This window comes from Alligator mississippiensis, chromosome 4 (genome assembly GCF_030867095.1).
Source record: "Alligator mississippiensis isolate rAllMis1 chromosome 4, rAllMis1, whole genome shotgun sequence".
NCBI lineage: Eukaryota > Metazoa > Chordata > Crocodylia > Alligatoridae > Alligator > Alligator mississippiensis.
The window spans coordinates 51282392-51298886 of NC_081827.1; the positions used below are offsets into that span (position 1 = coordinate 51282392).

Consider the following 16495-nt stretch of genomic DNA (forward strand, 5'->3'; position numbering starts at 1 on the left):
TCCAAAGCATCAGTTTGATTAGCAGAACATTGAAGCCATTAAAAAGAACAGACAATCTTGAACACCTATGGAGTTAAGAACAATGACTCATTAAGCCAATTCGCACCCTCATCTTCCTGAGCAGTAATACTACACCTTGGGCACTGTAGAGCATAAATCAAACCAGGGTGCTTCCAACCTTTTCCAGAAAATCAATTTCCCTACTGAATACATGCACCTGAAGTTTGGTGGGCTGATTTTTGGAGAAAAGGCTCATGTGTTATGAGAGAAAATATGGTGGTAATAAATGACATCTGATCTTCCAACATTCAAGCCTATTAGCTGATACCTGCTCAGAAGTCCCAGAAAAAATGAGTAGTAAAAAAGTTGGAGATCATGATGGGATGGACAATCTTTATCATCATCATCATCATCATCAATGGCAATAACTTGCAGTCAAGAATGATTGTCTTCCATGACTGTCTTATGTGAGGGTCCAAAGATGGCCGATGAGGCCTATCCATGATTGACAGACACTGTTGCATTTCAGGCATATATTTCCATGTGGCTTTGGGTTCCTGATTTGGTTCACAACATGCTGCATCTGCCCCTCCCAATTTTCCATCTCTTGTTATCATCGTAAGGGTTCAAAGTCCTGAGATCCTTGCAGCAGACTCTTCCTCCCTTTAGTGTGACAGTTTTCCACGTTACATTTTTTTCAAGCTGGCCTTGAGGACATCTCTGAAGTGCTTTCTCTTCTCTCCTCTTGAGCATACACCTGGACTGAACTGGGAGAATAAAACTTGGTTCAGGAACCTGGAGTCAGACATCTGGGTGATGTGGCCAGTTCGGGGAAGTGGATGTTGGATGATCATCACCTGGTGTTCATGGTTTTTGCTTGCAAGAGGGTGTTAATGTTGGTGTGGCCATCTTCCATGAGATTTGAAGAATCTTCCACAGCATTGATGTACTTCTCCAGTGACTTGAGGTGTCTCATCTAGATTGACTGTGTCTCAGCTCCATACAATAAGGTAGAATCATAATTGCTTGATAAACCATGAGCTTGGTTTTGGAGCTGATGCCATGATCTTCAAACATCCCTTTCCTCAGGCATCTGAAGGCTGTATCTACACATTTGAGGTAATGTTGAAGTTCTTTGATGGTATCAGCCTTCTGCAATAGATGGCTTCCGAGGTACAGGAAATACTCAACGTTCTCCAGAGTCTCACCATGAATCTGAATTCCGGAGTTGGGCACTGCTCATTAAGAGCTTGTTGATGGAGGACTTTAGTCTTCTGAATGTTAAGCATCAGTTTCATTTTCTTGTATGCCTTGGTAAAGATGTTGATGATTGCCTGAAGGGCGTTTCTGAGTGAGAACACGCAACAGCGTCATCAGCATACCGAAATTCAATGATTGAAGGTGGGGTGGTCTTGGTTTTGGCTCAGAGTCAGCCGAGATTAAACAGCTAGCTATTCATTTGGTAGTTAAGCTCAACTCTAACTGCAAGCTTGTTGATGATCAAATATAACATTGTGGTGAAGAATATCCAAATGACAGTCTTGCTTAATACCTGTCCTAACCTAAAAGGGAACTGTGATGGATCAATTATAGAGAAGCACTGCTCACATACTGTCATGAAGCACTGAAAGAATGGTGATGGATTTCAGCGGGCATCCAAACTTCAGAAGGATACTCCACAGCACTTCTCAGTTGACAGACATGAAGACTTTCATGAGGTCAAAGACGGCGTTGTATAGAGGTTTATGTTGTATAGAGGTTTATGTTGTTCTTGGCATTTTTTATATTGTTTCTTGGCATTTTTCCTGCAGCTAGTAAGCAGGGAAGATCAAGTCAGTTGTGCCTCTTGATGCCCTGAACCCACACTGGGATTCTTCAGTTGGACCCATCTTCATTCTTCAAGATTGTCACGATCATGGCACCCCCGAGGTCATCTGAGATTTCTTCATTGTTCCAGATTCTTAAAATGACAGAATGGAGCCAAAATGCAAGCTTCTCTCCCCCCTGTTGGAAGACTCCAGTGGGGATTCCATCAGCTCCAGATGCTTTGTCATTCTTCACCTGCTTAATGGCTTTCCTCACCTGATCAAGGAATTCTGAAATTGTTTCTGACTGACTGTTGGATGGAGTTGAGAACACTTGTCAATGGAGTTGAGAACACTCTTGTCGACAACAGTCTCAATTGAAAAAGTCTTCAAAATGCTGTTTTCAATGGGCATTAACGATTCCTCTTTCCTTGATCAAGTCTCCTCAATCCTTAGGATGAGTGCTCAGACCACAGATGGCTTTGATGGCACTGAAAAAAAAACCTCATGTATCATGGATGCCAGCAATCCTTCGCTTTGTCTTCTCACTATCTGTTCTTCATATCATGGGTCCTCCTTTGGACCGCTGTCTTGGCTTGCTAGAGATTCGATTTCTTTTGCTTGGAGTTGATGTTGTTCTGCCAAGCCTTTACAGAAGGCCTTGTGCTTGTGGTCGATCAACTCTTGGATCTTGTGGTCATTCTCATCAAAACAATCTTGATATTATCTGGTAGAGAGTCCAAGCATCTCTTCACAGGCTCTGACAATTATGGACTTGAAGGTATCCCAAGTGCTGTCAAGAGTTGGGGCATATACATTGATGACAGTGGCATACTGGCTCCCTTCCAGTTTAAGACGGAGAGTCATGAGGCACTCATTAATTCTGATAGGGAACTTCTTGAATTGGTTTATGACTTCTTGTGGTAAAACCAACTCTATGAAACCAGCATTATCCTTCCTATTTACCCTTCTGGTCTTTATAAAAGAAGAGCGTCTAGGAGGGTACAAAAAGCTTTTCACACCTCAAGGGTTCTTAGAATGCAGAATTAATTTTGGCTTCTGTGTACAAAACACACAAAATATAGCACTGTGAAGGTTTGTACCAAAATCAATAAACAGTTTTCTGATTTTGCTTGTTTGAGGGTTTGTTTGGTTTTTTGTTTGTTTTTAAAGAGGACATCACTGAGAATAGAAAAAGATTGAGAAGGACTAATAACTCCAGAATTTGTCTACTTATCTGTGTACAGGGAAGCTTATTCTGCTACGTATTCTGCAGGTAGTTTTCACAATTGGGAGGAGGAGATAGAAGTGTAAGAAGTCAGGTGGATGCCTAGGGTTGCTACAATGCATATAGTAAGATCTGGCTGCCTCCATGCTACCGATGTGATTGTGCAACTTCAGTGGCAGCTGCTATTTTTTCACCCCGTTTCATCCCACCAAGTTGGCACACAGGATTGTTACCCTGGTCACCACATTTTAGTTATGCTACTTGTAGCAGGACTAGAAAAGTGTTACCTATTATTGGATGAGACATGAGCAGGGAAGTTTGGACAAGCTTTGTAGATATTCAAAATATGCTTTCCTGCTTGGATAGATGTGTTATTCAGATTAATAACAAAAACAAATAACATCCAAAAATCAAAATCAATGAATCAGATAAGATAAATAGGTTTATTATTATCTACATTTTAAAATAGTAATGTATCTTACTTTTTCCCCTGTTGCTCTACAAAATACAGATCTACTGCCAATGCTCAATGTGAGGTTCCAGTATTTATTCTGGTGACACCGCAAAACAGAGCTGGATGTAGGAACACTTTTTAGTGACAAGGAAAAACATATTTATGGTTTTCTAATGTTTTAATCTTATTTTACTCACAAAGGTATAAATCAAAGATTTTATAAAATTCACAAAAATCATTGAGAATAGTTGCTGTTGTTGTTGTTAAGAAACATGTCTTTCTTCCCAGGAACATGAAGAATGACTTACAAGAATACAGCCAAATAAGTAGGTATATGTCCTGCTAATCAAGATGGATAAAAATCCTCAATGTTTTATTGAAAAACAAAACATCAATAAAACATATTTTATTAAAACATTTAAAAATCCGCTTTTATAAATATAACTATTATAATTAAACAAGAAATTATGGCCATTGGTGCTTAGATCTCAATTTTACTATCAAAATAATTTCAATTAAATAAAAATACAGGCGTGTCACAGCTTACGCAGGGGTTAGGTTCTGAGGTCACTGCTTAAGGCAAAAATCGCACATAGTCAAATTGCCAGCGATTTGATTAGCAGTGACTGCCCCTGCCTCCAAAACCTCCTGCTGCCGCCGTGGAGCCATGCTTTGAGCTGTGCGGCCAGCGGCAGTGGTGCAGCACGGGGTGGGGGGGATGGCTGCATGCCACTGGACCACCACCACACTGCCAAAACCTCCCGCCACCGCCGCAAACTGAAGTCCCGCCCCCTCCTACTCCACGTAAAGTTGAATTCACTCTAGTTAAATGCATGTATGACATGAATATACTGTACTAAGCAACATCTATTACACCAAATGTCATTCAGAGTTATAGAACTGACTAGAAGTTGAAAAAGCAGGGCTGCTTATTTTCCCCTTTCATAAAAACAAAGTATGAGAGGATTGGCTCTTCTAATTCTAAAATCTTGAAACAATAGGTTCAATTCACTAACTATAAATAATAGTACTTTGGTTTAATATGTCTGTTAACTTTAAATGCAAAACAAGTTGTATTAAAATTATTTTTCTTCTGTATACAATATATTTAAGTCTTATTTAGCTTAAAAGATTAAAAATGTTTTTCACATTCTTTTTAACTGAATTCTAACTTCCATTCAAATACAGTTTAACACACAAATAGGCAAAATAAACAATGAATGTATGAATGATAATGAGTTAATCCTTATCTAGTAAACAATACATACCTCATTGACCAGTTTCTAACATAAAAAGGTAAAAATTAAGACTGAGAATAAAGGCATCTTAAAATGACTACTTTAATAAATGAGCACAGACAGTGTAACCTGATTAGCAAAATGGTACAAAATTTAAAACAAAAACTACATTTATTAGCAATGTTTTAATAGTTACTAATCAATGGGCATGCTTAATGCGCAGTAGACTAATTCCAGTGTGCATTTGCACACATGGCAAAAAACCTGTTAATATATGCTAATGCACTAATGTACACTAGTATTAGTCTACCGCACATTAAGCATTACACAAGAAATGTGCGATCACACTAATGCACAATACGGCAAGCTATCATACATTTATTTAGCAGTTGATTATACAAGTATTAAACATAATGTGCAATAGGTATGGCACATTAATGAGCATGTAGATATGCCCAATGAGATCAAGCCTATCCTTAAGAAAACTAAAAATCTAAATGCAAAGCAAAATTATTTTTAATCACGATTTTATATTTAATTTTTAAAATTTTATTATCAAAACAGGTGATTCATATGAATCCATCCAGTGGTTCTTGATCAGCTATAGCCATCCTTAATGCACTGATTCTTTCTAGGAGATAGTGAGAGAGTTCAGATTTAAATTTCACATAGAAGAGGCTGTTATATTTTAGTGTATTTAAAGTATAAAAAATTAAACGAGAAATGGATCTGTGTAGATGATGGATACACTTAACAGGAATGTTGTGAAATATATAAAAAGTTAATCCTTAAAAAAAAATTACATACATGTTGGTGGCATCATTGTCTTTTTTTTTTTTTTTTTTTTTTTTTTTTTTTTTTTTTTTTAAGCCTTACCTACCTGACAGGCCAATCTTACTGAAATCCTCCTTGTTCTATTTTCATTTTCTCTTTTAACTGCATAGCCCCAAGCCTCTCTTTTTTACTCGGAGGACATGGACAGAAAGTTTGATCTTTCAGCTAATTCACCTCACTGAAGTGTTTAAAATATATTAGCATGGAACATAGGACTGGAAAGGACAATCTGGGTTGGGTCCAATTCCCTGCTATCTTAGGCAAAAATAATATAATCCCTTTTATAAATATATCACATCCATTTTAAAAGCAGTTAGATTTTTTTTGTTCTGCTACTTCAGTTGGGAGGCTGTTCCAGAACCCAATTTCTCTACCGGTTATAAACCTTCTTCAAGGTTCATATAGCCTACAGTTCATACAGTTTTTTCACGGCCAGTTTTTATCCATTTGTTCTTGTGCCAACATTTTCCTTTAATAATTCTTTCACCTTCCGTGATCTTTACTACCTTGTATTTATAGACAGCTAAACAAGATAAGTTCTTCTAATTTCATCTCCTAAATCACACTTTCCATTCCTCTAATCAGCTTAGTTCCATATTCAATTAATCTTGAAAATGGGTAAGTACAATTGCATTCAGCATGGGTGTCAAACTCAGGTGGGCCTCAACTTACCCATGGGGGTTCTCACGTCCCAGATGAGCCACCTCTGTATCCAGCCCATAGGGTGCAGTCAGCAAGTGAGGGTTTGGTCATGAATGGCAAACAAAAACAGGAAATTCAGCTGTGGGTAAAGATGCAAGGCAGAAGTATTAACCCCACTGGTGCTGCCTTGCAGAGCTGCTATGCCACTATGGCTATGTAGAATAGCACCAGGGGTCAGATCAGGAGGTGATTCGTCTGGCAAGAGAGCAGCTTTGAAGGCTAGATGAGCCATGTCTGCAGGCAGATGCAACCTACAGGCCATATGTTTGACATCCCTGGTGCACAGTAGTCCAGAAGAAGTCTCAGCTAGACCCTGCACAATGGCAGGATTGTTCTCCTGTCCTTACTAAGAGAATTCTTTGAAACTTCCAAGGAACATATTTGATCTTTCACAGCTGCATCACATTGGTGGTTTGTAGGCATTTTGTGACCAATTAATCCACAACTGTTTCTAACTGAGGAGCTTTCAGATAACACTTAATTAAAGTGTTTGCAATTAGTCCCAAAGTTCATGAATTTCATCCCACTTTTATGAATCCAGTCTTCAAGATCATTTGGTTCTTTATGTCCAATATCTCAAACCTCCTTAATATTGACAGTGCTTCCCATTTCTGTGTTGTCAGCAAATTGGTTCAGCATACTATTTGTGCCAAAGCTGTTAATGAAAAAATTAAGGCAGGACTGGTCTCAATTTTAGGATCTGGCTTCACTAGTACCCTCCCTCCAGCCTGATACTTCCCCTTTCAATACCACCTGTTTCCATCTTCCCTTGTGCCAGTTTTTTACCCACCATACAATTCATCTGCCAAACTTAAATAGAATGGCATAACTAATCTGGTCATGTATCCTCATGTGTATGTTTATCTTCATAATTTTGTAGTAGCTGAAACTCATTTTTTTATTTTCTGCACTGATTTCTGATCCTCATTTATCTTTGCAAATTATCATTAGCCACAAATTTTATTACCTCTTACAGAACTCTTTCTAGACCACAGTCGACACTGAAGAAAACAAGCTCCAGCATTAACCTGCAAGATCCCACTAAGCAACTGTCTCCAACCTTCATAAGTCATTACAAGATAGTTGCAACCAATTGCAAGAACCATTTTTTCCACTTAACAAATGAACAAAGCATATCTGTTCTCTCACAGAAGCTATGTTACACTGAAACAATAAAACTGCAACCCAAACATGGAACCTCATAAGAGCAAGAAACAGAAGTTCAGCATCTGTGAACATTAAGCTGTAATACTCAAGCCATGAGAGACAGGTAAGAAAACAGATCTGAACACATGAAAGTGAAATGCAAAATGTATTTTTTTTTTCTTTTCTGGGTAGGAAAATAAATTCAAGATTTATTGGGAGAGCAAATGTGGGAAACAGAAAGCATGACTTTCTATACTAGTAATTACAGCATTCATATGACAAAATGAAGAGCTGGGTTCTGGTCCCTGGCTCCCCCCATTAACCCAACTACCCTTTACTGTAAAATGAACAAATAATAAAAAAAAAAAATCGGTCCTTGTAACAGAAATCAGAACCCAGTCTCACCTGCCTTAGATGAAGGCCCGAATCACTAGACTACAAGGTCATGCATTCACCCAGTCTCTCTAACCCAGTACTACCTACTATTATATTTTTAAAAGTAGCACGGGTTCAACAGGAGGGGTGAAGAATTTTCTCAAACCAGGTGCTTAGAACACTCTCCTAGAATATAGGAGATACAAATTTGAAATCTTTTAAGGCTGCAAATGCAGACCTACATTTCCCACATTCTGGGTGAGTTCTTTAACAACTCAGCTATTTTATAAAAGGCACTACCGCATTCTCTGCCTACTGTGTTTTATGCTGTTAGTGTTTCATATATGATTGGAGTACATATACCAGATGGGCTTCTAACAGGATTTAGGCAAAGTAATGACTACTTTAAGGTCTCTGGTTGAGCAACTTTTTCCAAGTTGAGGTTTAACAGAGGCATAAGAGAACCAGTTCTTTACACAGAAATAAAACTTTAGATAACTAGGTAACTATATTGGCAAAAACTTAGATGCTTGCAGTCTTTAGATACCCTTAGCTCTGATTCTACCATTTTTATTCCACTACAAATATTGTCCACTAAGATAGCCTTTGTGCATGATTAATTAGCCTGTGTAAATGTAAATATCTTTTTGAGGTATCTGTTTCTGTCAAAGACAGAAAAGGGAGCTGCTTGGTCATTAGCAGCAGAAGAAAATGGGTTTCTTGTACTTTTAATTTAATTCCATAAAATTCCTTGTTCAACAAGTGAAAAGGTAAAGTACAAATCCTCCATCCAATACTAAAATAGTGCATTCACACTGATTAGAAGTTTTCTACCTTCAGCTACAATGGGAGTTGAATACTTATATCACAAGTTGGAATTTAGTGCAAAGCATTTGCTATACATAGCAAAACAACACAACATAGAAGTTATTTCTCATCAGGTGTATTATTGAAGCTTCTTGTAATAAGTTCAGTGTAGGTCCGGCTCCAGCGAGACTCATGGACACAAGCCTGTTGCGCCCCTGTTGAATCTAGGACCCCCAGCAGAAACCTGGCGAACCCCAACTCAACCCCCAGCGCAGCCAGGAGGTAGGTGGGGCCTATGGTGGGTGGGTACTAGGCAGCTGAGAGGAGCCAAGGAGGGTCATGCCCCAACCTGGCTTCTACTTGGCCCAGCCTCCAGGAAGCCACATGACCAAAGCCTTGCAAACAGAGTGCACAAACAGGTGTGCGCTGGGCTCACTGTAGGAGTTCATGCAGTAGGGGCATAAGGCTCTAGGTGGTGAGCCTGAAGAGAAAGTCTCACAAGGTGAGTGAACCAAAACCTGATGGCATTCAATGTAGAGAAATGCAGGGTGCTCCACCTTGGGAGGGAAAACCAGCATCATATTTATAGGCTCAGCAGTGTTACGCTTGCTAGCACCACAACTGAAAGAGACTTGAGGGTCTTGATTGACCAAAAGATAAACAGGAGCCACCAATGTGATGCCGTAGCCAGCAAGGCAGACCAAACTCTGACATGCATCTACCGATGCATCTCAAGCAAAACCATCCTCCTGCTTTACTCTGCTTTAGCGAGGTCGCAGTTGAAGTACTGCATCCAGTTTTGGGTTTCCCACTTCAGGAGGGACGTGGATAAGCTTGAGAAAGTCCAAGGGAGAGCCACTCACATGATCAAAGGCCAAGAGAGCAAGTCTTACGAGGAGAGGCTGAGGGACATGGGACTCTTCAGCCTGGAGAAGAGAAGTCTCAGGGGGAACTTGGTGGCAGACTATAAGTATATAAGGGGTGTGCACCAGGATCTGGGAGAACAGTTGCTCACCAGGGCCCCCCAAGGGATAACAAGGTCTAACTGCCACAAACTTCTGGAAGGCTGATTTAGACAGGATATAAGGAAAAACTTCTTTACATTCCAAGTGTCCAGGGTCTGGAACAGACTCCCCCACAGGTGGTGCAAGCACCTACTCTGGACTCATTCAAAAAATGTTTGGCTGCTTATCTTGCTGGAATCATTTGACCACAGCAGAACTTCTGACTAAGGCAGGGGGGCTGGACTCAATCTCGCAAGGTCCCTTCCAGCCCCTAATGTCTATGAAATCTATGAAATAGTGAATTAGCAGAATGTGATCAAAGATGCACATGTATTAATAAGGTAAAAAATTTAAAGTATGCACTGCGAATCTCATGCAAAGCAGGTTCTACCACTAATAGTTATATGCTGATTCTATTTAAATATCCCATGTTTTCACCCAGTACATTGACTTAATAAATGCACTGCAATAAAATTGATATTTTAGACACCTGCTTGTGTAAGACCCTTCATAGTATACTTTTTTCTTAGCCTTTTTATTCTATTTGCACTCAAGGTGAAAGTACGAGATGGTCAAAAACCTGATGTGAAGTCCAAAGCATGCTGTGGCTCTCAGTTCTAAACACTGAACTTACACTTGAATCAAAAGGCAGCATTACGTGCTCAGGGCTGGTGTCTCTTCAAGCTGCACACTGTTATGTAATTACATCAGGTACAATCCGCTCTTTATGAGAATTGAACATGGCTCACAAGTTGCCAGCATGTTCATCAGTCAGACAAAGTAGGTAGATTCAACCAGGTCTATGAAATAAATCCATTGCAATTGTTATCAGAGAGCGATTACTAATAGGGACACACAACAGAACACAACACTTGTTTTTTAATTTGGAAATAAGTACATTGAACTGCTATATTTCAAGAGAAGGTATCCTCTCAAAACACACGCGCTTATTTTCATAACAATTTGCCACTGTGTTGCTAAGAACAACTGTTCATGCTAATTTAAAAATAAAAGTACTCCCTATTTCCATGTAAAAAGACAAGGTATGTGTGATCTCCTCTTGCCCATTTACTTTCTGTCAGAACAACTTTCTCAGCTCTTTACATGTCCTGCTTTCTTGCTTATCCTGGTATGTAGGCATATTAATAAACAAAAGGCATTCATAATAAGTTAAAACATGAAAGAAATGGGAAATAAAAACAGGAGAGACATTTTCTACTTCTAAATAAGTAGCAAAAACAACTACAAGAAAAAAAGAATAAAAGAGAAGATGATGTATTTTCAAATTAAAATAACCTCATTGGAACTACAGTATGACAAACTTGGCGTGTGATATTTTGTGTACTGTGTGTTTTAAATGTTTATTTCAAAGCAACGTAAAATTAACATCTTCCCAGTAGAAGGATATGCCGTGCAATCCAAATGTGGTCATCCTTTGAAATCACATATGAGCATTAATTAATGTGTAATTCACAATTAAGCAATTACTTTCTGATTTACAAGCATTATAAGCATAACAAATAAGATTAACCTAGCATTTCAGATACAAATTAGTTGAATTAATAAACCCCACCCACGTGGCATTATGCATCTATGTAAATTATTATTTTTCATTTTCACTTCTAATTGGATATAAAACATACAATCTAATAGTAAATAGTTAAAACAAAATAATTTAAATACTTGTATATTTGATTTTAAAAGAATACGGTGACTTTAATATATTACTAGTATATCACTTTAGGATGCATTACAAGTTAAATCAAACAAAATTCTAAAATAACTGCTAACAGAATCACAGTAGTTTATGCTATACATATTCACGTTATTTTTTGGAAATACTATGATAGGACTATTATTAAAATGCAGGTTTTGTATTTTGCAATATAAATTGCATTTTAAAGCAAGTTTGTGGTTCTTGCTTTTGAAAAACAGCCTCATTATTGTAATTCTGTTCAGAACTACTGATAGCTAGCATACCATCTTATTCTTCACAACCCAATGAATTAATACCATAATTTCTCACATACCACACCTTTTCCTATAAAATAGCTGTTGGTAATTGAAGTGGGCGTTATATGCAAGAAATATAGTAAGAGCAGGTTCTGGGTAAAACAAAATAAAATCTGCAGCTATCCACAGGGAACAGAATAATGTTCAGGTTTGTCTCCCTAGCTAGTGCTATCCAGTTACTTCCTACAAGGAAATATCTTTATTTCTTCATTCTTCCATTGAAAAAATAAGGTGTGTATTCTATTTTGGGGAAATATTACTTGAGAGAAAATAGGTATTCTGGAATGTATTCCAACTGCCCATCACTTGCTAAATTCATGTGTGTAAAAAAGGTAACATTTCATACCACCATTATATCTTTCATTATGATTAATCTTTTTCAGTTGCAAGGGGTATACAACATTACTATATTCTAATATACAATTATTAGCTTATTAGCACAACTAGAGCTGAGCAAAATTATTTAACTAATTAATTCAGCACAAGTTGAAGTAAGAGGGAAGGAGTGTGAGGCTTTGTCTATTTGGTTCTAATTAAGTGAACAAGTTAGCCTTTAAAAATATTGAAAAAGTGGGGAAGAATCAGAACAGTAGAAATCTGTTTCAAAAATCACTATTATATAATTAAAATTATTAAAAACAAAAAAAACCAAAGGAACTATTTGATTTTAGGTTGAAAGAAAATATTTCAGTTGAAGGCAAAGTAATTGTTTTTGTATTAGGCGTTTCCCCCCAAAATTATCTTACAACTTTAGTTCTGGCATTTGCTAACTTTTGAGTGCTTAATTTTATGACACTATGTTTTAACATCTTTTAAAACATAATTTTATAATTTTTTAACTCAAACAGTAGTGTTAGATACAACATATACATTAGATTAGAATAGTATTAGATATAACATATATAGTGGAGAAGTCTCAGCTGCAAGAAGTTTGCAATCTGAATAGTTGGTGAACATATAACAAATAGGGAACTTACCAATGTTTGTACATGAAGTAACTTGTCACGGTCATATAGGATGTATATGAAAAAACTAAAAAATTTAAAGTAATTAAGTGATTTCTTAGGGCCTTGTTACACCTGACACTGTGAACTGCACAAATGTTGACTGGCGTTAGTGCTAGCCTGAGTTTGGAGCAGTCACACTTCAGGCCAGCAGGGGCCTGGAGTACTGAAAAGTAAGATTTCCCCCTTGCCCCCGCCCCCGTCCCCGCCCCCACCCCTATTCCAGGCTTCCTCCCTGTCCCTTGGGATCCCCCGCTTTCCCCTGCCACCTCTGGGCCTTCCCCAGGCCCTTGGGTTTCCCTCCTGGCTCCTGCCTCCTCCCCTGCCCCAGGGTACTATTTACCTGTGGCTGCTGCTGCTGTCCCAGGGTAGCAGGCAGGGGAGGGTTAACCTGTCTGCCCAGCTGCTGGGCTGCTGCTCCTCTAGCCCAGACAGCAGCAGTTGCTGCTGCTGTGGCAGGGGCTGACCAGGCAGTTTAACCCTTTTCTGCCTGCTCCCCTGGGATGGACAGCGTGGGAAATCACAACTAAGCAGGGGACGGGACAGGAGAGGCAGTGGGCAGGGATCTGGGGTGTTGGGGAGGGCAGGAGGGGAAGTGGGCCTGATCCAGGCCACCAGGAGATGGGGAGAGGTGGGGTGTTTACAATAAGGTGTAGCCTAGAGTACCTATAGCTTAGTGTAACATGAGTTAGATAGTATGGATCAGAGATAATCCTGCCCTGGAGTGGTGTAACTTTCAGCTGCATAATGAATGCTTAAAACCAGTTTCAGAAGTTAATGTGTGGACAAACTTTAAGAGCTCCAGGAGCCACCTAAAATTACAATGTAACAAGGCCCTTAGTGGTTTAGACAGATTTTATCCCCAACCTCTGTAATCCCATTCTACAGCTTTTAACCACAATATCATTCCTCCTTTAGTAAGCAGTTTAAAATAGCTCTTGGTGTCCTTTCAACATTCATATATATTTATTAAGAGTGTACACTATTGTTCACTGCACCTGGCCTATGTTCATGCGGCTTAATTTAGGCCACATAAATTAAATGTAGACAGGGAGTAGTGCTCTCCCAGGATCTGCATGAGGAAACTGGTTTAAGTAACTCAGTGCAAGTGTAGGGGGGGCTTTCCAGGGTAGTGGGGGCTTGGCAGAATCGGGGAGGGCTTGCCCAGTCAGTAGGAGGGATCAGAGGGCTATAAATAGCCCATTCATGGTGGAGGGGGAAGCGGTAATAATACAGTCCTGGGCCAGGGCAAAAGGCTGGGCTTTCCTAGCCCTGGGACTATGCTGCAAATGCATGGAGGCATTTATGAAATAGGGTTAACCCTTTCTTACATAGATTAACTTGATCTTCCATCCAAGTTAGTGCACCTCCTCAGATGAAATAACTTAGATGGGGTGTGTCATTTTGGGGGTGACATAAGCCCTCTTCTGATTGCCTGCACACTTGGGCATTTAGTCATTTGAGTTAGACCTTAGATTGAGGTCTAAACATAATGCTTCTATGTACCCTAAGAAAGGAAGCTCTCCTGAGGTTTCTTTTTGTTAATTTTCATGAAAATTGAGATAATTTATGTAAAATGGATATGTTATTGGTAGTTAATGTAAGAGAAAAAAGGAAAAGCTTGTTCTACAGTACTAGAATTTGAAAATATTTTAATAACTGTTTCAAGATTTTGTCTGAAGCTTGGAAGTACAGGCTTGTTCTTGTTTTTGTGGAAAGAAGACTAATCTAGGAAGTGTTCTTCAATAAGCAGGTTACAACTCAGAAGCTGCCTTGACTGAAATTGTTTAGCAACAAGGACCGGCTGAAATAAGGTTGAAAAAACAAACATCTTGCTTCCTCTCCCACAGCCCAACCACTGAGTTCACTTTGCTTCCAGATCCTACCCTCGCTCTCTTTTTCCAAAAAATCAACTACCGCTAGTCCATAACCGGCCCATCACCCAAGTTCCATCTTTTCCCAGCAACTATGTCAACACCTTCGAAAAGTTCTAACAGCAGCCATCTCACACTCCAAAAATCACTGTCAACTGCTTACCATAAAATTTTTAACAGCCTGCAGGTCATGGGAACAAAAAGGTTGCCAAATATTTTTGGACAAGTATTTTGCTTTGAAAACACTGAGATGTACCATATTTCTTAGGAAAGGACTTTTAAGTTATATATGCTCATCAGACATTGCTAGCATCTTTTAGCAATCAAAAAGAAATGCAAGTTAAAGATGAAAATAATTTGTCTATTTAAAAATATATATGATACAATATATAAATATATAGTAATATAATATAAACATAACATTTCATCTAATTTATTTTATTGCAAGAGTTCCTTCCTGTCTTGTGTTTCCTGCCTTGTCGCATGAAAACACTAGACAATTTTACCTTTTCTAATTAAGAAAGCTATTTTTTTTTTATTTCAATAAATTTGCATTGGTTCTAATACCTTTGCCTTGTGCCTTGCTAGATATGGTTGGTGGGCACCCACCCACAGGCTGGATGAAATTGCCTGGCTCATGGCTGTATTTGTCCTGCCCCTGGTCTAGCTTCATTCTATTTGTAACCATTCTTCATTGTAGTTTAAGGCTGCTATTGTGTGCCCCCTCAGTCTGCTCTTGTCTAGACTAAATAAGCCCAGTTCCCTCAGCCTCTCCTCATAAGTCATGTGCCCCAGCCCCCTCACCATTTTTACTGCCTTCCACTAGACTCTCCTTCAATTTGTCCACATCCTTTCTGTAGTGGAGGGCCCAAAACTGGACACAGTACTCCAAATGTGGTCTCTACAGTGCCAACAGAGAGGAATAATCACTTCCTTTGATTTGCTGGCAACACACCTACCACTACAGCCCAGTATGCTATTAGACTTCTCTGCAATCAGGGCACACTGTTGGCTTATATTCAGTTTACTGTCCACTGTAAGCCCCAGGTCTTTTTCTCCAGAGGCACTGTTTCGCCAGTCAGTCTGCAGCCTGCACCCATGCATGGGACTGTTCTGTCTTAAGTACGGAACTTTGAACTTATGTTTATTGAATTTCATGAGATTCCTTTTGATTCAATCCTACAATTTGTCTAGGTCTGAGTCCTAGCCCTAACCTCCAGCATATGTACTACTCCCCCAATACAATGCAATGTTGCTGAGGTTGCACTCCATCCCATCTTCTAGATAATTAATGAAGATATTGAATGAAACCAGCCCCAGGACCAACCCACCTTACAGTTCCTTCATCCAACCCATATTTTCTTAGCTTGCTGGTGAGAACATTGTGGGAGACCATATCAAAAGCCTTGCTCAAATCAAGGTATATCATGTCCGCTGATTTTCCCAAATCCATAGACAATCATCTCACCATAGAAGGCAAATCAGGTTGGTCAGGCATGACTCGCCCTTGGTGAATCCATGCTCACTGTTCCTAATCACCTCCTTCTCTTCCAAGTGCTTAGAAATGGATTCCTTGAGAGCTTTCTCCATGAATTTTCTAGGGATTGAGGTGTAGCAGATCAGTCTCTAGTTCCCTGGTTCCTTCTTCTTCCCTTTCTTAAAGATGGGGGCACTACACTTGCCATTTACCAATAATCTAGGCTCTCATCCTATTGCCATGAGTTTTCAAAGATAATGGCCAGCTGCTCTGCAGTCACATCAGCCAACTCCCTCAGTACCCTCAGGTGCACTGTGTCTAGCACCATGGACTTATACATGTCTAGCTTTACTAAATAATCTCTAACCTGTTCTTTCAACACCGTCTGCTGCTCACCTTTTCCCCAAACTGTGTTACTAGGTGCAGTAGTCTCGGAGCTGACCTTGCCCATGAACACTGAGGTAAAAAAGGCATTGAGTACTTCAGCCTTTTCCTCATCATCTGTCATTAGGCTGCCTCACCCATTTAGAAAAG

At 39.2% G+C, this 16495-nt stretch overlaps 1 protein-coding gene across 14 annotated transcripts in view; it reads right to left on the bottom strand.

The window, feature by feature from the left end:
• The window catches only part of FOXP2 (forkhead box P2), a 686563-nt gene that overhangs the window by 343082 nt on the left and 326986 nt on the right, over nucleotides 1-16495 (bottom strand). For 2 of the 14 annotated variants that reach the window (XM_059725970.1, XM_059725969.1), the window contains exon 4: nucleotides 6232-6340. The exons of the other annotated variants lie outside the window; for them this stretch is intronic. The gene's annotated coding sequence lies outside the window, so the exon portion shown is untranslated. The remainder of the gene's footprint in view (nucleotides 1-6231; nucleotides 6341-16495) is intronic. 14 annotated transcript variants of the gene reach the window in all.